The 22,713-nt window shown below is 37.1% G+C and overlaps 1 protein-coding gene and 1 pseudogene across 1 annotated transcript in view; one reads left to right on the top strand and one right to left on the bottom strand.

Moving 5' to 3' along the window:
• The window catches only part of IL1RAPL1 (interleukin 1 receptor accessory protein like 1), a 1,366,342-nt gene that overhangs the window by 867,551 nt on the left and 476,078 nt on the right, over positions 1–22,713 (bottom strand). The gene's annotated exons all lie outside the window — the stretch shown is intronic.
• LOC131503365 (U2 spliceosomal RNA) lies at positions 16,793–16,944 on the top strand (annotated as a pseudogene).

Genomic DNA, 22,713 nt, shown 5'->3' with positions numbered 1-22,713 from the left:
AAGAGCAAGCTAGCTTCCCTTCCTTGGTGTTACAGTTACCAAAAAGTGTGCCTAAAGTGCTGGGGACCCACTGCATCTTTTCAGCTGTAACCACTCAACTGAAAATTTCACTTATCCACATCATCCATTCCATTTCTAGTATCGCTGCCTTATCCAGGGTTTCCTCTCCACTAACGTAGAATACTATGGGAACTTCCTAAATGGGATAAAAAGCTCCAGGCATTCCAACCGGATTATAAAGATCCCCGCAAGGGCTGGACCACAGTAGGTTTATGTAAGTGTGCAGGAGCTGTACCCACACTCCCTTTCTTCACTCTTACCAGATACTGTTAACTGATTCCAGTTCTTCCTCTCACAAGTCTCAGCACTGCACACTATAAACCTTTAATGATTTATCAGATTTGGCACACATGATAAAATATATTTACCATTTCTGGGCTGACACACAAGAGGCCTAAATCAATGTTCACTGAAGTAATGCAGAGACCCCAAAGTGGAATGGGAGGGATGCACAAGAGGGAGTTCTTGAAGATAGTTAGGAATAGGAAACCAGAAATAGAACATATAGCCAGTCGTTTCTAGACTTGATACCAACCCAAACCATCTGTCTAGCTAGATTATTTAGATTTAACCTGTCTAGATCAAAGTTGATTCATATGACAGAAACTAGCAATTCCAGTGGAAGTAACAAACCATACACAGAGAAGAACTGAGATTAAAGAGTGTATTTAGCAGCATCTGCTTGTTTTGTGTTGATTATTTGCTTCAGGTTATACATTGTTAAAGATATAAAAAGATTGAGCATTCGATTTCAGCAGGGAAGAAGTTCTGTATCCTGTTCCATTTGAGGATACAGACAAAAGAGACTTGGGCAGAAATATAGTTCAGCAGTTGGAGAAACAAGCAAACATAAGCAATGGCATCTAACAATTCATGGGATTCTGAAGGTAGGGTCAACCACAGTGTCCTCCTCCCCACATCAGGACAAGTGGTAGGCCTAAGAATGAAGCTCAGACAATCAGATACTCCTCTGGAAATTTGGAGGGAAATGGTAAGAACACGGTTATCTTGATTAGAAGATTAGAATGTCCTAGAAAGACTATTCATAAAACTTTTACTGCATTTCCTAGACATATCCTTTTCCTGTTCATCCTTGAGGTCTGCGATAGACAGCAAACAAGTCCATGACTGAACCAATGTCCTTCTCAATAAGATAGGCAGAGTCAGGTTCTCTTGCTTAGAATCCCAATACAAACACTAATAATACAAGTGAAGGACTCACTTAGGATTGAGAGAGACTTCAACAGAATTACCATCCAGGAGTTCTCAAAATCTGAAAAGTTTAAGAACTTCTTTTCTAATTTCATGTACCTCAAATCTGTTCAATACATGGTGACATAATTTTTAATTTTGTCATTTGTGTATGCAATATAAAGTATATTTTAGGGACAGATACTGATCTCTGATTATATCCGGTGTAAATAAGTAATATTCTCCACAAAGTTGTGGAAACCTAAGTTTCTGTGATATGTGGTTAGATAAGCAAATAAAGACAAGTAAAGCTTTGATTAACATTAAGCTATTATTAACTTCATGAGTCATTATTTTTTTAATACGAAATTAATTGTCAAATTGGTTGCCATACAACACCCAGTGCTCCTCCCAACAGGTGCCCTCCTCAATGCCCATCACCCACCCTCCCCTCCCTCCCATCCCCCATCAACCCTCAGTTTGTTCGCAGTTTTTAAGAGTCTCTTATGCTTTGGCTCCCTCTCTCCCTAACCTCTTTTTTTTTGTTGTTTTTTCTTCCCCTCCCCCATGGACTTCTGTTAAGATTCTCAGGATCCACATAAGGGTGAAAACATATGGTATGTGTCTTTCTCTGTATGACTTATTTCACTTAGCATCACACTCTCCAGTTCCATCTACGTTGCTACAAAAGGCCAGATTTCATTCTTTCTCACTGCCACGTAGTATTCCATTGTGTATATAAAACCAAAATTTCTTTATCCATTTTCCAGTTGATGCACATTTAGGCTCTTTCCATAATTTGGCTATTGTTGAGAGTGCTGCTATAAACACTGGGGTACAAGTGCCCCTATGCATCAGTACTCTTGTATCCCTTGGGTATTCCTAGCAGTGCTATCGCTGGGTCATAGGGTAGATCTATTTTTAATTTTTTGAGGAACCTCCACACTGTTTTCCAGAGAGGCTGCACCAGCTTGCATTCCCACCAACAGTGCAAGAGGGGTCCCGTTTCTCCACATCCTCGCCAGCATCTATAGTCTCCTGTTTTGTACATTTTAGCCACTCTGACCGGCGTGAGGTGATATCTGAGTGTGGTTTTGATTTGTATTTCCCTGATGAGGAGCGACGTTGAACATCTTTTCATGTGCCTGTTGGCCATCTAGATATCTTCTTTAGAGAAGTGTCTATTCATGTTTTCTGCCCATTTCTTCACTGGATTATTTGTTTTTCAGGTGTGGAGTTTGGTGAGCTCTTTATAGATTTTGGATACTAGCCCTTTGTCCGATATGCCATTTGCAAATATCTTTTCCCATTCCATTGGTTGCCTTTTAGTTTTGTTGATTGTTTCCTTTGCTGTGCAGAAGTTTTTTATCCTCATGAGGTCCCATAGTTCATTTTTGCTTTGAATTCCCTTGCCTTTGGGTATCTGTCAAGTAAGAAATTGCTGTGGCTGAGGTCACAGAGGTTTTTTCCTGCTTTCTCCTCTAGGGTTTTGATGGTTTCCTGTCTCACATTCAGGTCCTTTATCCATTTTGTTTTGTGAATGGTGTAAGAAAGTGGTCTAGTTTCATCCTTCTGCATGTTGCTGTCCAGTTGACCCAGCACCATTTGTTAAAGAGACTGTCTTTTTTCCATTGGATATTCTTTCCTGCTTTGTCAAAGATTAGTTGGCCATACTTTTGTGGGTCCAATTCTGGAGTCTCTATTCTTTTCCATTAGTCTATGTGTGTATTTTTGTGCCAATACCATGCTGTCTTGATGATTACAGCTTTGTGGTAGAGGCTAAAGTCTGGGATTGTGATGCTTCCTACCTTGGTCTTCTTCTTCAAAATTACTTTGGATATTCGGGGTCTTTTGTGGTTCCATACAAATTTTAGGATTACTTGTTCTAGTTTAGAGAAGAATGCTGGTGCAATTTTGACTGGGATTGCATTGAATGTGTAGATAGCTTTGAGTAGTATTAACATTTTAACAATATTTATTCTTCCAACCCATGAGCACAGAATGTTTTTCCATTTCATTATATCTTCTTCAATTTCCTTCATAAGCTTTCTATAGTTTTCACCATATAGATCTTTTACATCTTTGGTTAGGTTTATTCCTAGGTATTTTATGCTTCTTGGTGCAACTGTGAATGGGATCAGTTTCTTTATCTGTCTTTCTGTTGCTTCATTATTAGTGTATAAGAATGCAACTGATTTCTGTACATTGATTTTGTATCCTGCGACTTTGCTGAATTCATGTATCAGTTCTAGCAGACTTTTGGTGGTGTCTATTGGATTTTCCATGTACAATATCATGTCATCTGCAAAAAGTGAAAGCTTGACTTCATCTTTGCCAATTTTGATGTCTTTGATTTCCTTTTGGTGTCTGATTGCTGACGCTAGAACTTCCAACACTATGTTAAACAACAGCGGTGAGAGTGGACATCCCTGTCATGTTCCTGATCTCAGGGAGAAAGCTCTCAGTTTTTCCCCATTGAGGATGATATTAGCTGTGGGCTTTTCATACATGGCTTTTATGATGTTTAAGTATGTTCCTTCTATCCCGACTTTCTCGAGGGTTTTTAAGAAAGGATGCTGAATTTTGTCAAATGCTTCTTCTGCATCGATTGACAGGATCATATGGTTCTTATCTTTTCTTTTATTAACGTGATGTATCACACTGATTGATTTGCGAATGTTGAACCAGCCCTGCATCCCAGGAATGAATCCCACTTGATCATGGTGAATAATTCTTTTTATATGTTGTTGAATTCAATTTGCTAGTATCTTAGTGAGAATTTTTGCATCCATATTCATCAGGGATATTGGCCTATAGTTCTTTTTTTACTGGGTCTCTTTCTGGTTTAGGAATCAAAGTAATGCTGGCTTCATAGAATGAGTCTGAAAGTTTTCCTCCCCTTTCTATTTTCTGGAATAGCTTGAGAAGGATAGGTATTAACTCTGCTTTAAATGTCTGGTAGAATTCCCCTGGGAAGCCATCTGGTCCTGGACTCTTTTTTTTTTTTTTTAATTTTTTTTTAACGTTTTTAAATTTATTTTTGAGACAGAGAGAGACAGAGCATGAACGGGGGAGGGGCAGAGAGAGAGGGAGACACAGAATCGGAAGCAGGCTCCAGGCTCTGAGCCATCAGCCCAGAGCCCGACGCGGGGCTCGAACTCACGGACCGTGAGATCGTGACCTGAGCTGAAGTCCAACGCTTAACCGACTGAGCCACCCAGGCGCCCCCCTGGACTCTTATTTGTTGGGAGATTTTTGATAACTGATTCAATTTCTTCGCTGGTTATGGGTCTGTTCAAGCTTTCTGTCTCTTCCTGTTTGAGTTTTGCAAGTGTGTGGGTGTTTAGAAATTTGTCCATTTCTTCCAGGTTGTCCAGTTTGTTGCCATATAATTTTTCATAGTATTCCCTGATAATTGGTTGTATTTCTGAGGGATTGCTTGTAATAATTCCATTTTCATTCATGATTTTATCTGTTTGGGTCATCTCCCTTTTCTTTTCAAGAAGCACGGCTAGAGGTTTACCAATTTTGTTTATTTTTTCAAAAAACCAACTCTTGGTTTCATTGATCTGCTCTACAGGTTTTTTTTAAATTTCTACATTGTTTATTTCTGCTCTGATCTTTATTATTTCTCTTCTTCTTCTGGATTTGGGGTGTCCTTGCTGTTCTGCTTCTATTTCCTTTAGGTGTGCTGTTAGATTTTGTATTTGGGACTTTTCTTGTTTCTTGAGATAGGCCTGGATTGCAATGTATTTTCCTCTCAGGACTGCCTTCACTGCATCCCAAAGCATTTGGAGTGTTGCATTTTCATTTGTGTCCATATATTTTTTAATTTCTTCTCTAATTGCCTGGTTCACCCATTCATTCTTTAGTAGGGTGTTCTTTAACCTCCATGCTTTTGGAAGTTTTCCAGACTTTTTACTGTGGTTGATTTCAAGCTTCATCGCATTGTGGTCTGAAAGTATGCATGGTATGATCTCAATTCTTGTATACTTATGAAGGGCTGTTTTGTGACCCAGTATGTGATCTATCTTGGAGAAGGTTCCATGTGCACTCGAGAAGAAAGTATATTCTGTTGCTTTGGGATGCAGAGTTCTAAATATATCTGTCAAGTCCATCTGATTCAATGTATCATTCAGGGCCCTTGTTTCTTTATTGATCCTGTGTCTAGATGATCTATCCATTGTTTTAAGTGGAGTATTAAAGTCCTCTGAAATTACCACATTCTTATCAATAAGGTTGCTTATGTTTATGATCAATTGTTTTATATATTTGAGGGCTCCCGTATTCGGTGTATCGACATTTATAATTGTTAGCTCTTCCTGATGGATAGACCCTGTAATTATCATATAATGCCATTCTTCATCTCTTGTTACAGCCTTTAATTTAAAGTCTAGTTTGTCTCATATAAGTATGGCTACTCCAGCTTTCTTTTGACTTCCAGTAGCATGATAGATAGTTCTCCATCCCCTCACTTTCAATCTGAAGGTGTCCTCAGGTCTAAAATGAGTCTCTTGTAGACAGCAAATAGATGGGTCTTGTTTTTTTATCCATTCTGATACCCTATGTCTTTTGGTTGGCGCATTTAGTCCATTTACATTCAGTGTTATTATTGAAAGATATGGGTTTAGAGTCATTGTGATGTCCGTAGGTTTCATGCTTGTTGTGATGTCTCTGATACTTTGTCTCACAGGATCCCCCTTAGGACCTCTTGTAGGGCTGGTTTAGTGGTGATGAATTCCTTCAGTTTTTGTCTGTTTGGGAAGACCTTTATCTCCCCTTCTATTCTAAATGACAGACTTGCTGGATAAAGGATTCTTGGCTGCATATGTTTTCTGTTCATCACATTGAAGATTTCCTGCCATTCCTTTCTGGCCTGCCAAATTTCAGTAGACCGATCCGTCATGAGTCTTACTGGTCTCCCTTTATATGTTAGAGCATGTTTATCCCTAGCTGCTTTAAGAATTTTCTCTTTATCCTTGTATTTTGCCAGTTTCACTATGATATGTCGTGCAGAAGATCGATTCAAGTTATGTCTGAAGGGAGTTCTCTGTGTCTCTTGGATTTCGATGCCTTTTTCCTTCCCCAGATCAGGGAAGTTCTCAGCTATGATTTCTTCAAGTACACCTTCAGCACCTTTCTCTCTCTTTCTCCTATGGAATCCCAATCATGCGTATATTATTTCATTTTATTGCATCACTTAGTTCTCTAATTCTCCCCTCATACTCCTGGATTTTTGTATCTCTCTTTTTCTCAGCTTCCTCTTTTTCCATAATTTTATCTTCTAATTCACCTATTCTCTCCTCTGCCTCTTCAATCCGAGCTATGGCCGCCTCCATTTTATTTTGCAGTTCATTTATAGCATTTTTTAGCTCCTCCTGTTTCTTAGTCCCTTGATCTCTGTAGCAATAGATTCTGTTCTGGCCTCTATACTTTTTTCAAGCCCAGCGATTAATTTTATGACTATTATCCTCAATTCATTTTCTGTTATATTGCTTAAATCGTTTTTGATCAATTCGTTAGCTGTCGCTACTTCCTGGAGTTTCTTTTGAGGAGAGTTCTTCAGATTCGTTATTTTGGATAGTCCCTGGAGTGGCGCAGAACTTCAGGGCACTTCCCCTGTGCTGTCTGGAGTAACTTGTGGTGGTGGGCGGTGCTGCAGTCAGACCTGATGTCTGTCCCCAACCCACTGCTGGGGCCACAGTCCGACTGGTGTGTACCTTATCTTCCCCTCTCCCAGGGGCAGGACTCACTGTGGAGTGGTGTGGCCCCTGTCTGGGCTACTTACACACTGCCAGGCTTGTATTCTGCTTCGATGGGATATGGCATATTAGCTGAGGTGAATCTGCAAGGTGCGCAGGGGCGGGAGGGGCAGGCTCAGCTCGCTTTGACTTCAGTGGTCCACTTCAGGAGGGGCCCTGTGGCACCAGGAGGGAGGCAGACCCGTCAGAGGGATGTATGCGCAGAAGCACAGCATTAGGTGTTCGTGCGGTGCAATCAAGTTTGGGACGGGAACTGGTTCCCTTTAGGATTTTGGCTGGAAGATGGGAGAGGGAGATGGTGCTTCCCAGCACCTTTCCTCCCCGCTGTGCTGAGCTCTGTCGTCCGGGGATCAACAACTCCCCCTCCCGTTGTCCTCTAGCCCTCCCACTCTCCGAGCAGAGCTGTTGACTTATAACATTCCAGATGTTAAGTCTCAATGGCTGCCAGAACTCACGCAGTCCGGCCCTTCCACTTTTGCAAGCCAGACTCGGGGACTCTGCCTTAATGGGCAGGCTGCCCCTCCATGGCCTCAGCTCCCTCCCGCCAGTCTGTGCAGTGCGCACCACCTCTCTGCCCTTCCCAACCTCTTCTGTGGGCCTCTTGTCTATGCTTGGCTCCAGAGTATCCGTTATGCTAGTCTTCTGATGGTTTTCTGGGTTATTTAGGCCGATGTGGGTAGAATCTAAATGATCAGAAGGATGCGGTGAGCCCAGTGTCCTCCTATGCCGCCATGTTCCCAGCCTCTCCCATGAGTCATTATTTTAAAACTTTTCCTATATTGAAATCATTGACAACATATTTCCACTAACTTTAAAAATTATCTACTATGTATTTTCTAGAGTATATTAAGTATCCAGCAAAAATATTAATAACCCTTAAGTGTTCACATACCTTTTCATACTTCCTTCTACCAATCACATCCTCATTCTACTTTAAATGTACCAGAAAGGCCAGATTTATGTGACTACTTTTCACATTGGAACATGGTATCTTAGGCTTGAGGAATGTACTGGGCAAATGGGAAGCAGGATCCAGGGGAATTGGTGCACAAAATAAATGTGAAAGCACCCCAAGGTCATGTAAGACAACTGATGTCCATCTGTGTTGGGTCCATGTTTAGTATTTTAGCCTCTCTTCCATTTGCTGGGTTGCCAACTTCTCAAGTATCAGAAGAGGGACGGTGGAAGGTGTTAATTAGGGTGCTGAGTTCTGCTGCTTTGAAGAAAATTATCAACACTCTAAAGCTTATACAGTAAAGAAAAAATTATGGGCCTAAAATCACAGTGTAAGCCAGGCACCAATCTACTCATTTGGAAACAATCTATATCATTTCAGTGCTTTTGACAATTAAAAGTAGGATGCCAAAATAAATGACGTCTTTTTTTGAGGGGGGATTCTAACTGTCTTTAGGTTACTTGAAAATATAAAGAGAAGTGTGTTTTGTACTATTAAGCAGTAAAAATTATTTTCCTCAAAGATAACAGAAGAAATCATAAATATCAAGAGAATCCCATACACGACTAAGCTTCTAGGAATGGTTTATACCCTATGCACTCTAAAAACAGTAATTCCTGAATTGTAAGAGAAATGAACTGATACAGGACCAGATGGTCATGGGGTGATCTGGTCTTAAGCAATACAAGAGCTATTATCTCTAATAAAATTTCACTCTTACTTATAAATCTACACACCCCATGTGTTAATTTGATGGCAACATCCACAACTGATGGTAGGGCTGTTATTGGTGATATTCAGGAAAAGAGAACAATTTTGAAAGCACTATCCATCATAGTAACAAGGTTAAGAAATGAAAATTAGTCACCATAAAAAAAAATACACGTAATGATAAAACTACATGACAGAAAATCATAGGTTTCCCTGAGAAAAATACCAATAATGGCAAAGAGGTGTGTGTGTGTGAGTGTGTGAGTGAGTGTGTGTGTGTGTTCTGCAAGAAAAATGTGAAGAAAGAAGGGCACAGTGGGTGAATGCGTTTTGTGTTCCATGTAGTGACCTTGGCAAAAAGCTGGAGCTGAAGACAGCAACAGAATGGACTAGCAAAAGGCACTGTAAATCATTTATAAAAGACATATAAATCTCAACTACCAAATCAAGTTTTTACCATATGTACACATCAATATATCTTTCTCATTAAATTACTTTGTTTGGAAGAAAAGAGATCACTTTAAAACAATCTACACATTAGGTTAAGTTCCCAGATACTTACCACTATCCTCTCATTATTAGGGCTGAAGAAACACAAAATTAACTTTATTTCTTCTAAATGTACATTACATTATGTAGGTGGTACATAATACCATCAGTAAAAACATTTCAAAACATTTCACTATGTACTTCAATTTCTTCATTGCACTAAAATGCACAATTTCAGAGGCATCTGATCTATATTTCCCAAATTAGAATATGTTTCCCTTACCACATGGACATCATTAAAGCAATTTACCTGAGCTGCTTAAGCAAAGAAAGCTGGTGGCTGCTTCTTAACAGCTTTACTAGTTTCATAAAACAAGATGAAACATATTTGCTGGGGAACAGGGGAGATTAAGGATTCTATTGCATGGAAGAGAAAAGGTGTCTTGAATCGAGCTATTTTTGCCTAGCTCTGACCTATGCTGACACAAACCATTGCAACAGAATTTGAAGCACCAATGCCCTCCAATCATTCATGATGCAGCCAAAGTTACTATTCTAAAGACCTAAGTGACCACATCATTCCTACTGGTTAAAATCCTCTCTGGCTTCTCTGTGCCTATGGAATGAAGTCCAAACTCTTTGAAATTATCCTTCTCCATCCCATTCACTGAACTTTCCAAATGCCTGGTGTTTTCAGCATCTCTTGAATAACGTAAGCATTCTCATTATTTTGTGCTTGTTCATCTGTTGTTCTCTGTGTCAGAAATGGCCTTTTTACCTCTCACCATACCTGCAAAATCCTTCAGTGGCATTTATAAACAACCTCACACGACTTCTCCTTACTTTCTTCTTTGAAGCTTTCCCAGGCAGTCCCGGATTTTTGTGTTTCTACAGTATTTGGGAAGTATCTCTGCAAAAGTACCTATGAATATTTACCCTAACGGTTTACTTTCATGGCTATCTCCCTCTTTCGGCTAAAGATATCATTTCTCACTTATTTCTGCATTCCAAACACCTGGGGCAATAGAAGGAGACTGGGTAAGAGCTACTCAATGAACAGCAGGAGGAAGAATGTTGTGCATAAAAGTTTGTCTCATTTCAGGTACTAAATTGGAGATGAACACAAAACAATCTGAATTCCTAACAAATTATGTGAGAGACAGGAGTGAAGGATACAGGGAACTCAGGCATCACCAGTTTCACTGTTTAGTTTATCTACATTGATAAAAATAATTTTATGGGCCCTAGGCTAATAAAAACTATTATGTATCTCAAAGAGAAGGTATTAAAAATATCTAGGGTTTAAGAAAATCCAATAAACTGAAATCACTGAATATGAGAGCAGTTAGAAAACTCTTTATTACTCAAAGCTATACTTCATTAAACAATAAGGTCTGTACCCTTCAATTTTCTATTGATTATGTCAAGCAGCTGAATGGATAATATTCAGTTAATGGTTTCATGATCCCTTATTTTTATTACCATGTTATACTTGTTATTATACATTAGGGATTATTATGACACATATGTATTATTATACATTAGGAATTGCTTAACACTTTTTAAGAATGATTACCTGTAATCCTCCTAACAGCCATATTAATACTTTCATTTTTAAAATGGGAAACTGAAGTTTGGAGTAACTTCTCCAAGTCTTTATCATGCAGTAGTGAAACAAGGATCCAACCCCAAGCAGTCTGATTCTAACATTATGCTATTTTCTAGGAGTGAAAGGAGATGAGGGGGAGAAAACTATATAAACAGTCGTCCTTCCCAACGTGTGATCTGTATCATAAACACTGATATTTGCATTCATCTTAAATTCTAGCTCAGCTCTCAAGCGGTGTGAAACAAGCTAGTGGAATATTTCAATGATGACAGAGTTCCAGCTTAAAAATGAAGGAGTATTTTCTTTCACTTAACTTCAACAACCAAGTCCATATCCAATGGTGATTGAGAAGCTAGAATTTCCCTCATTTCACCAAAACACTGTGTCTTGAGGGCTTACTATTTCTTAATCTGAGTCAAGGGTGTTCAGAAAGTCTTGTTTTACTTTTCTTACTTGTAGCATGAAACATACAGAAATACTTAACACTTAGGTGTTTTTAATATTTATGCAAAAATGACTGTAAAAGGCCTTTACAATATGGCGTGGTGGGGTGCTTGGGTGGCTCAGTCAAACATCTGATTCTTGATTTTGGCTCAGGCCATGATCTCAGGGTTTGTGAGATGGAGCCCTGCATCGGCTCTGCACTGATGGCATGGAGTCTGCTTGGGATTCTCGCTCACGCTCTCTCTCTCTGCCCCCCCCCCCCCAACTCTCTAAGTAAATAAATTTAAAAAAAAAGAAAAAATATGGTATGGAGGACTTCCACTTACAGAATGGCAGTTTGAGGAGTTGTGTACTTCTACTCCCCAAGAAAGAACCATAACTCAAAAAGATTATTAAAACACACGTACGAAAACAACCATTTAAATTGTCCTCAGGGCATACAGCAAATTATCCTAAGGAGATACAGGTCATAAAGCAGATGCCAGTCCATGAGAAGCAGCCTGTTTGTCCTGTGCCAGCACAGGAGCAGCAGCTCAGAGATTTGGCCCAAGGGCAGAATCAATGAGACAGAACTGAAACATTCTTCAGAGAACTGACTTTATTTGAAACTGAGGAGAGGGAACTTGAAGCCTAAGAGTACTCTTGAAAACTATGGATATTTTGGTGGTAAGCATTGCCAGCAACAAGCTAAACCACAGGGTAGCTGGTTCATTGGAAAGAACCAGGAAAAGAGCTAAGAAGAGCCCTTCTGAGGTCAGGAAAAACTCAGACTTACCTCAAAAACTGACTTGCAAAGGAGCATGAGTTTAAATGAATCAGAATATAGCGTGATTTATACCTTCAGGTATCATCCAAAACAAAAGAGCAATTAGCAGACAATTAATGGAGTCTAAAAACTGGGTCTAACATCAGCAAAGGCAGACATTTTAACAGAGACATCAGGGAAAGAGACAATGAGAGACTTCCTAAAACTGTCAACCCAGAGTGACTACTGTCTGCCTAAAGCTGTACCCTCTGAGGAGAGGCATCAGGGGCTTCATACTGTGGGGTGGGAGAAACACACTTTATTAAAATACTTCATTCAATCACAAAAGATATAAACAAAAAAAGAACAACAATCCCCAGGGTGTGTGAGGGGTGTCACTATCCAGAGTTGCTATAACATATTCTCTGAAATGTCCAATTTGCAAAAAGAAAATTATAAGACATGCAAAGAAACAGGAAAATCTGTCCCATACACAGAAAGCTAAGTAGGAAAGAGAAAATGCCTGTGGGAAGGACCAGATGTCAGATTTAACAAAGTACTCAAAGCAACCATTATAAATACATTACCAACAAATAAGGGAAAACATGTTTAAAAAAATGAAGAAATACATGACGACAATGTTGCGTCAAAAAAAGTTATCAATACAAAGATAGACATTAGTAAAAACAAATGAACATTCTGGAGTTAAGAATTATAGTAATTAAAATTTAAAAATTTGCTAGAGTGCCTCAAGGGTAGATTTGAACTAGCAGAACAAAAAATCAGCAAACTTTAAATAGTTCAATAGAGAATATGCAATCAGAGGAAAAGAGAGAAAAAAGAATAAAGAAAAATTAACAAAGTCTTAGAATTGGGGCACCATTAAGTATACAATATACACGTAATGGAAATACCAGAAAAAGAGGAAAGGAGTAGAAAACATATTCTCAAGGAAACAATAGCTGAAAACTTACCAAATTTGATTTAAAAAACACATGTATCTATTCATACAAGAAGCTCAACAAACTCCAAGCATGATAAACACAGAGACAATGATGCCCAAACACATTATAGGAAAAATTCTGAAAGACAGATTTTTGAAAGTAGCAAGAGGAAAATAACTTATCACTTAAAGGAAACTCTAATCACATCAACAGTTCACATCGCAACAGAAACTATGGAGGCCAGAAGGCAGTGGGATAACATATTCAAACTGCTGACAGAAAGAAACTCTCAACCAAGAAACTTATATTCAGTTCAAAACATCTTTTGAAAATAAAGTTGAAGTAAAGACATTCTCGGACAAACAAAATCAGAGAAAATCTGTTGCTAGCAAAACCACCTTACAAAAAATACAAGAGGAAATTGTTCAGGCTCAAAGTAAGTGGCTCCAGATGACAAGCCAAATTTCTCACAGAAAAAAATAAGGGCAACCATAAAAGTAATAACATAATTATAAAAGACAGTATAAAGGCAAATTCCCTCTCCTTTCTTAAAACTGATTTCAAGGCAATTGTAGAAAACATGCTATATAATTGTACTGTAAGACCTCATATATATACATATATATAATAATATATATTATATATTACATAGTATATTTGACAATAATACAAAGCAGGTAGATGGGAGCAGAGCTGGAATAAGGAATAAGAAAATGGAATAAGAAAATGACACTAAAGGGTAAATTGTGCCTGTGGGAACAAATAATAAAGAGAATAAGACATGGTAAGTAAGAAAGTTCATATAACAAACTCTATAAATATGTACTTTCTCTCCTTTATTCTACCAGCTTCTTTAAGATACAGCATAGATTTACTGTCTGGCATAAACCTTAGCTCCCTCTCTGCTCTTTATAATAGACCCTCAGGGAGCAGAGAGTAAGAGAAGAGACAACCAGTCAAACCTTGGTAAAGGGTTATTAGAAGAAAATGCCTTCTTCCTCCTACTATTTCCTTGGAACAACATACTAGAAAAATTCTTTCAGCCTTTTTCCTACCTCTAACTCAATCTTTCTTGCAAGAGAAGAATGGAGCAATATGATTGGCAAGACAGTAAAATTCTGACCTTCAATGATCTGTATTTCATGACTGAGCAATTGGGGGGTTCTTCTCTCTGCACTATTCTTGGGTTTGAGGCAATGATTCCCCACGCAGCTGGGTAAGTGTATGCCTTCCTCACACATTCATCTTCCTATGGATGGATTTCAAGGATCAATGGGGCAGGTTGTGGAAAGCCAGATTGTGGCAGTAGTTCCATAAGGAAAAATTGGTCCATGTAGTAATTTCAAGGTTTAGAAAAAATAGGTCCATGTAGTAATTTCAATGTTTACACAGTTAAAAAAAAATTAACAGTACCTGAAACGCTATCCCCAACTATCTACTAAAATTCACACCAAAAAACCCACTGGATTTTAAAAACATAATAGAGCAAATGCCAAATTTAGGAAGAACTTTCATTACCTGAAGTATTTACTGAGTTAAATGGAAAGAATACAGTTTTGGAATATGCATGGTTTGCCCTCTAAAAAGCAACTACCAGGATACTGTCATAAATGTAAGGCTCCATTACCCTAGTATACATGGTATAAAGCACTGCACTAAGCACAATTTAGCCATTTACTCCGGTGGTTTAGAACTTCTACTGTCTTACTTCAATTTCTTTTTCCTTTTTTCCTTTTGTCTTTCTGTATTAGCTCCTCTCTTCCTACATTAATTCAAATATTCTAACTCACAGATCAAAATATAGTTGGGAAACAAAAGTGGATGGTTGATCATAAGCTATGCTCAGAAAGGTAGGCACTTCAGAAAAAGCACTGTAAGTATATATAGAAAGAAGAATCTAGAACAGTGCATAATGGGTATGTATAATTCCATGTGTAATACCTGTACAGAAAGTACAAAAATGTGTTAAATGGTTATAAATGTATTACTGAAATTTCTTAATGGATATATGTCTTCATTTATTATTCTATACTTTGTATGTATTTAGAGATTTCCATCACAGAATTTTAAGGTGAAAAATATCTATAAGCAGAATGCTTCTTTCTAGTATGCTTGGAAAATATAGTGGTTTTATTTAAAAAAAAAAAACCTGCACATGCATCAGGAAAGCAGCACTGGGTAAAGGCTGACAAGTCACCAGAAACTGGTTTAGATTATATAGATCAATGTCCACTCATGGAGACAAAGAAGAGAGTTATGTCCATGCATATAAGATATTACCAAACGTTGGGCCCACAAGTAGCTCTTTTAATTTATGGCTCAGGGTGTGAGGCAAGAAGACGCCTATAGAAAATTTCTGAATCTATGTGGATATAGTGATCTCAAGGGTTAGAAAGTTAACAAGTCTTTGAATTTCTTCCACAGAAACCAGAGAGAATTTTAGAAAACATCCTGATTCCATCCATGAAATACTAAAATGCATGGCCTGGACAAAAAAATGTATGGTCAAGAGAATCATAGAAAAGAGGATGAAATGAAGGCAAAAATTAAAAGAGAAGCTTAATGAAATAAAACAAGAATGTGGTAAAATTCCAAAATGTAACAGATGAAAACATACAACAGACCTGTAAAGGGAATATACACAACATTAAATCAAATCAGTGCAAAATTTTATTGTTTAAAATTTTATCGATTTTATTATTTCTTCACATTAAGCATACCTCCAAGTATTGTTAATTATTACTCTAAGGAAATGTCTCTACATACTTTATGTTAAATTTCCATTGTAATATCCATATTCTAGAATTTCACCATCTCATAACTAAATCAGTGAGGCAACCGTTTACCTGGTCTCAGACATTAATGCTAAATTATATGGTATCTTGTATGAATCTTTAACTGATTTATGTTTATCATTATACCCAATTTTTCCAGAGCAAATTTCATTACATTAAGATTTCATTATGATACTCTTTGGTGTTAAGAAAAATTATCTGACAATTGGAAACAAGACCTTTGCAAGAAAATCAAATGTAGGCATGGATGCTTTGTATCACTTTACCAGGCAAGGATTATTTAATTTTGTAAAACATACCTGTATTTGATTTCACACTTTTACTGATATAGTAAAAAAATTCAAATTACCTATAACCAATCAGATAAATTTAAGTTTTCTTTTGCACTTCAATTTCAGTTCCATATCACTGCATTTAATTAACTCTAGTGCAATACCATTCTCTTGTCTGAAAACATACTAAATTATGTCAATATGAATTATATGTAAAAACATATACAACACAGACTATATAATGGAAATAACTTTCTCCTTATGTCACATATCCCTTGTGTTCAGAATCCCTGGTATATATATAGATATATAATTACATCTAAACTTCAAAGGGGCTCGATTTGTTTAAACTGAAGAAATTCTAGCACTTGGCTATTCTTGAATCCATAATGCTAAGCTTTGTGCACAGATTAATTTGATTTCTTTTTATCTTCTAGTATACAATTCAGCTTTGCTTTAGAAGTAACAATGGAAGAACAATGACACAATGCTACCAACAAAATGCACTATGATGTCTTATCCAGTGTTCAAAGGCTAGTTTATAAACAAAAATTGAAGATACATGAAATTATGCAGTTCCTTCACTGACAGAAATATATATGGCCTAGCTACCTTCACTATTATGACTTGTAATTGCAAGGAAATGTATTCACTTATAACCTAACGTGGTATATCATCACACCTGCATCTGTTCAATTTAAAACAAGAATGCTCATCAGACCAGGTGTTAAGATTTCCAAATTGATTAGTGAAAGCACTTTATAGTTTGGTATGGTGTTTTACAGTTTCTAAAACACTTTCAGAATTATTGTTCAATCGCTTCTCGGCCTTTTGGCTAAGATCAAGTGCAGAATTATTGTTCAATGGTTCAGTTAGTATTGAATAGACATTTACCTATCGCATTATTATATTCTAACAATAAAAATGCTGTATTTATGGATACAATTCGAACTATGGGTTAGCTTTCCTCAGAGACTAAATTAAACCCACATTTATCAAAAAGATGTTGCCGTCATAAAACATTTCATATAGACAATGTAAGGACTTGACTTATTTAACTCCATTATAAAACTCTAGAACACACTCTGAAAAAAGCCATTATTTTTCATTTCATCCTTGGTGAAAATAACCTTACATAATAACTCTGTGTTAAAAATAGTTAATGTTTATAAATAACTACTATCAAAATAATTTTAATGGTAATATTTAATATGCACAATATTTGAGAAATATTGATGATAGTACTGTGTAACCTATCTATAGAACATTCCATTTTAAAATACTTTAACATTTTGTAACATCTTATTTAATCTTCATGACAATCTGAGGAAATAAATAGTGAAGCATACATGGATTTGTTCAGGGTTAAAATATAAGGTATTCCTGAAATTCTCAGAGATGGTAAGTTTCAAATGTGACCATCAGATTTGGTCTTGAAGGAGAGCAAAAGAGAATGTTTGTGGGGGCAAAGATGTGCATGCTTTCACTCTCTGATTCAATCATCTATTAAATCCTGAGAAATTAATTTGCATCATGAACTGTGCTTGTGCTATATTCCTTGTACTTTCAGAGAAGAAGAATTAAGATAGAGAGCTGAGGTGCATTTAAGGGGTAAATGGAGAAAAGGGAAACAGTAAAACAAAACAGAAGGTCAGGTTGGAGACTTGAGTGTGAGGTTCTGTTAAAGTCAAGGGAGGGCACAGGATGGAGAAAATACATTTTTCTTGTTATTTTTATTCTTCTATGGGGGATATTTAAACATGTTTAGGTAGTGACAAAAAAAGAGCCAGCTGGGAAGGAGAATTTGGAGATGGTCACCAGAGAGAATACCTCAGTGTAAACTGGAGAAAGCATGCCAGAGGGGAGGAGATAGGACGAATGAGTATGTAAATCTGTGGAAGAAATGGTGACTTCTATTTCTTTTGATAAGTTGGCGGTAAAATTATCTGTTAATGATGAAGGTGAGGGAGCAGTCTCAGAGGCTTCAAGAAAAAAAGAGTCTACTGAAATCTCCATGATAGAGAATGGGGATATGTCAGGAGGAAAATGCCAAGAAAACCTACAAAGGCTAACTGTAATGAGGACACACATGAAGGCACTGACTACAGTTTACAGGGATATTAATCTTCATGGTTGTGTGGTTTCTTTGTGTCATTATTAAGCCACCAGGGTATAGGCTTGGACAAGCAGATAAATTTATTTGTCTTGTGGGTTTATGTAGATATGTACAAATTGACACAATGGGGGAAAAGGGCAACTTTGTAGAATATGTGTTTTGAAGTAGTTGTCCAAATGCAAAGATAACATAGAAAAAAAAAAAAAGAACTATAGTCATTGTTAAAAGCTTTGCTGAATAAAGGCTACCACCAAGAGGTTAGTACACCAGAGCAACAAGGAAGAGGAGAGATGTCAAGAACGCAAAGCAGGATGGGCTGTTTATTGTATCCTGGTGGGAAAGAAACTGAAAGGGCAGTGAGTTAACCACAGCTTTTTATGCCATTGGAGGAGAGGAAAAAATAACAGATATGCCCACTATCAGACAGCTTTAGAAGGCAAGGGCCATAAACAACCATTAATTCACAGGATGAATATTTTCAAGTATTCCCTAGTTATAAAGAATTGACTTCCCCTTCCTTGCATTGCCTTCTGGTTACCCACGCTGCAAGGTCCAAAGAATGGATCGTGTGTTACTTCCTTCAGCAAGTTCGGTAAAGTAATTTTACTTCATATTACTATGAACAAAAAACTTGTATAGACTTCCATTAAGTTCAGATCTGAAAAATAATCTTTTATTGTTTACCTTTCTCTGAAATTACACACTGGGGCGCCTGGGTGGCTCAACCGGTTAAGTGTCTGACCTCAGCTCGGGTCATGATCTCATGGTTCACGGGTTCAAGCCCCGTGTCGGGCTCTGTGCTGACAGCTCAGAGCCTGGAGCCTGCTTCAGATTCTTTGTCTCCTTCTCTCTCTGCTCCTCCCCCACTCATGCTCTGTATCTACCTCTCTCAAAACTAAATAAACCTTCAAAAAAACATTTAAAATTACACACTTAATTATACTTTAGCATGTACAAAACATTACTGAAGTTTATTTCCAAATCTTAAAAGTATCTAGCATTTCTAAGTTCTCAAATGTCCTCAACTGGTTTTCATATATTTATAATGTCAGTTTGTAAGTTTACTTTAACTAAATTTGGAAATTTTACATTATGTTGGTGTCTTCACACGATGAAAAAAAGTTTTGGCACTGATTAATCAAGATATTTAAAAACATATTCAGATTACTTTTATCTTCCCTTACATAATTATTCTATGTAATAATGAAAATGCTCTAATTCCTAAATTAGGCTTCAAAAGAATATTTTTAAATGACTTCTTTTTTCAAAAAATCTTATTCAAATGTTTATATAGTGTATATTATAGTGAAAAATTAAAGAAAAACAAAAATAGTTTCATGATCTTAGATTCAACTCTTTAACCAAAATATTTTCAAAATATCTTTAATTTAAATTGTGTTTGTCTCAACTGAGGGTTGATGGGGGGTGGGAGGGAGGGCAGGGTGGGTGATGGGTATTGAGGAGGGCACCTTTTGGGATGAGCACTGGGTGTTGTATGGAAACCAATTTGACAGTAAATTTCATATATTAAAAAAAAAAAAACTGAGAACAAACTGAGGGTTGATGGGGGGTGGGAGGGAGGGCAGGGTGGGTGATGGGTATTGAGGAGGGCACCTTTTGGGATGAGCACTGGGTGTTGTATGGAAACCAATTTGACAGTAAATTTCATATATTAAAAAATAAAAAAAAAGAAATATTAAAAATAAAATAAAATAAAATAAATTGTGTTTGTCTCAGCGTTGTACCTGACATTAAAAATACTAGAATGATATAACATCGGTCATACAGACATTTATCATACGTAACCGAAAATAAGTAAATTATCTATAAGCCACGTTTACAAAGAAAATGCACATGCTGGGTAAAGGTGATCAGACTGAAGCATGGTTTTGTAGTGTTGGTCCAACTATTTCAATGAAAATTACAAAGATGAAGATGAAATGCTTTTTCCCAAAAAATACTGGTTATAATTTTGCATCCCTCAGCCCATCCATATGATTGGAATTTATACTGAAATCAGTGATAAATGTTAAGTGATAAACGATGCCTGCACTTTTATTTCAAAACTACATAGCTTCTATTGACAGTCTAGAGTGTAACTGCTTGTGAATTTATTTAAATCTACCCTTATAATATACTTCTTCAATTTAAAACAATTTGACAAACACTTGTGGAGTCTCTCCTTTGTAAAAGGCAATGTGTTTAATACTGGGGATAACAAAGTGAATAAAACCACTAGCCATGCCACCACATTCTTTCACAATCTAGGATACGAAACCCCTGAGACAAAATTGTTCAAGATACTAAGTGTGCCAGAAGAAAAGGCAAAAAGCAGAGTGAACATAGGGAAGAATACAGACAATTGTGACTTTAAGAACTGGGGCACCTAAGCTGAAAAAACAATGAATATTGAATAATAAGAGGGAAGAGAAAAAGGGGAAAGGAGGAATTTCAGTCAGTAGCATATGTTGAATAATTGCAACATAGCATAGATTTATAATGAAAACAGAAGTGATTTAAAAATGAGGATTTTAAGGTTTCTCCCATTTCTCTGGCTTTGACAGATAATAGGTCTTGCTTACAGCATCAGCTTCTGAGCTTTTCTTTATTGTAAACAACAACAAAAAAAAAACGAGTAATGAGAGAAGCAGAATGAATACTAAAGAAAACAAACAGGCTAAATTTATTTACAAGTAAAATGTTAAGGAGGATAGAATAAAAAAGCAATGACTGTGGAGTTTCAGAGGTGGGAAAGGCTGCTGTGGAAGGGAGACTGATGTTGTCCTTCTAATCAATGTAAGACACTGGAGACACACTGACCATGGGTAAGAATATTTAAGGGGCACCTGGGTGGCTCAGTCGGTTAAGCTTCTGACTCTTGATTTTGGCTCAGGTCTTGATCTCATGGTGTGTGTCCTAGCCCTGCGAGTTCCAGCCCAGCGTCAAGCTCTGCACTGATAGGAAGAAGCCTGCTTGGGATTCTCTCTCTCCCTCTCTCTGACCCTCCCCATCTCTCTCTTTCAAAATAAATAACTAAACTTAAAAAAAGAACATTTAATATGTCAGCTGTGAATTATAAATAGTTAACTCTACCACCGTAGTGTTTCACTGTGAGATAAATTAATTCTGAAATACTTTTATTGACCCTTTGAATATCAGACTATTTCCTTATACTTGGCATCATTAAAAGATTGGGTCTCATGGGGCCTGGTGATCATTTAGATTACACAAGACTGGGGGGGCTACAAAGGGGCATGAAAGAGAAAAAGAGGAACATGTGTGGGACAGATTATATAATTCTGAATGCCACTTGAAAAATTTTACATTCTAGAGGCAACAGGAAAACATGAAAAATGTTTAAGCATATGACCACATATGTGTTTTATTTATTTTTTTAGTGTTTATTTTAATTTATTTTGAGCGAATGAGAGAACATGAGCAGGGGAGGGCCAGAGAGGGGGAGGACAGAGAATCTCAAACAGTCTCTGTGCTGTCAGCGCAAAGCCTGATGTGAGGCTGGACCCCACCAACCATATCATGACCTGAGCCAATATCAAGGAGTCAGATGCTTACCCAAATGAGCCAACCAGACACCCCCAGATATGTGCTTTAAAAAGAGAAATCAAGCAGCAATGTGTAAGATAGTACAGAAAAAAGAAAGATAATGAAAGTCATGGAGGTAAATATTAGAAATAAAAGGTGAAAATTCCAGATACATTTTGAAGATACAAACAGCTGGTTATAGCAACAGGTAAGATTATCCAGTGAAAAAGAAAGGAAAATAACAAAATGACTATTTCAGTTTCTCCAGCTGAGCACAGTTCATTGTGGAAAACCAAACATTACAAAATTATCTTAGGAAGTTATTAGCCATAAATCTATGAAAATATTACTCTGAAAATTGAGTATTTGTCCACTAGATCTTCCTCAAAACAAATCCATATTTCCTCACAAAGGCAATCTAACAATTCTACCTGATTTTTTTTGCAACATTCCCTGGCATGAAAAAGTGGAGTCTTTCTTGTGAAAAATCAGAGAAATAATAGTGCTTAGATTCAAGATTGAATTTATAGATTGAAACCTTAAATCTAGATACCGATTTCAAAATATTCATTTCAGACTTTTAAAGTGGAAATGACATTGGCATGTAAGCTATCTGTATGTCTCAACTCCTCAGGTTTAGAATTCCTAACTTTTAAGAGGTTAAGACATAACTCCTATCAGTCACAAAGGTCTCACTGGTATGACCAGTGAGGAAATTATTTCCCCTACTAGATACTCACAAATCATTACTTTTGCATTCTTCCATGCATTCATTTGTTCATTATTCTGACAGACATTTAAGTGCTAATAGTTGACACCACTGTGGAGTGTTAGTCATCAAGAAGTCTAATGGTAATAGAAAGACATGTGAATAAACAAGTAAATGCAATTCATTATGTTAACAAATTAGAAGATGAGACTTGGTGCCCAATTAAAAGGTCAGTGGTGAATGGAAGGAAGGATAAGGATGAGGGTAAAAGAGTATTAAAATGTTCCCAATATTACTGAGGTTGGGAACTTCTTTAGCAAAGGGATCACGTGTTACATAGCTTCATAACTTTGGATATGTGTTTCTAA

The sequence above is a fragment of the Neofelis nebulosa genome, chromosome X (assembly GCF_028018385.1).
Source record: "Neofelis nebulosa isolate mNeoNeb1 chromosome X, mNeoNeb1.pri, whole genome shotgun sequence".
NCBI lineage: Eukaryota > Metazoa > Chordata > Mammalia > Carnivora > Felidae > Neofelis > Neofelis nebulosa.
The sequence above is the reverse complement of the archived record's forward strand: the minus strand, read 5'-3'. Positions and strand labels throughout refer to the sequence as shown.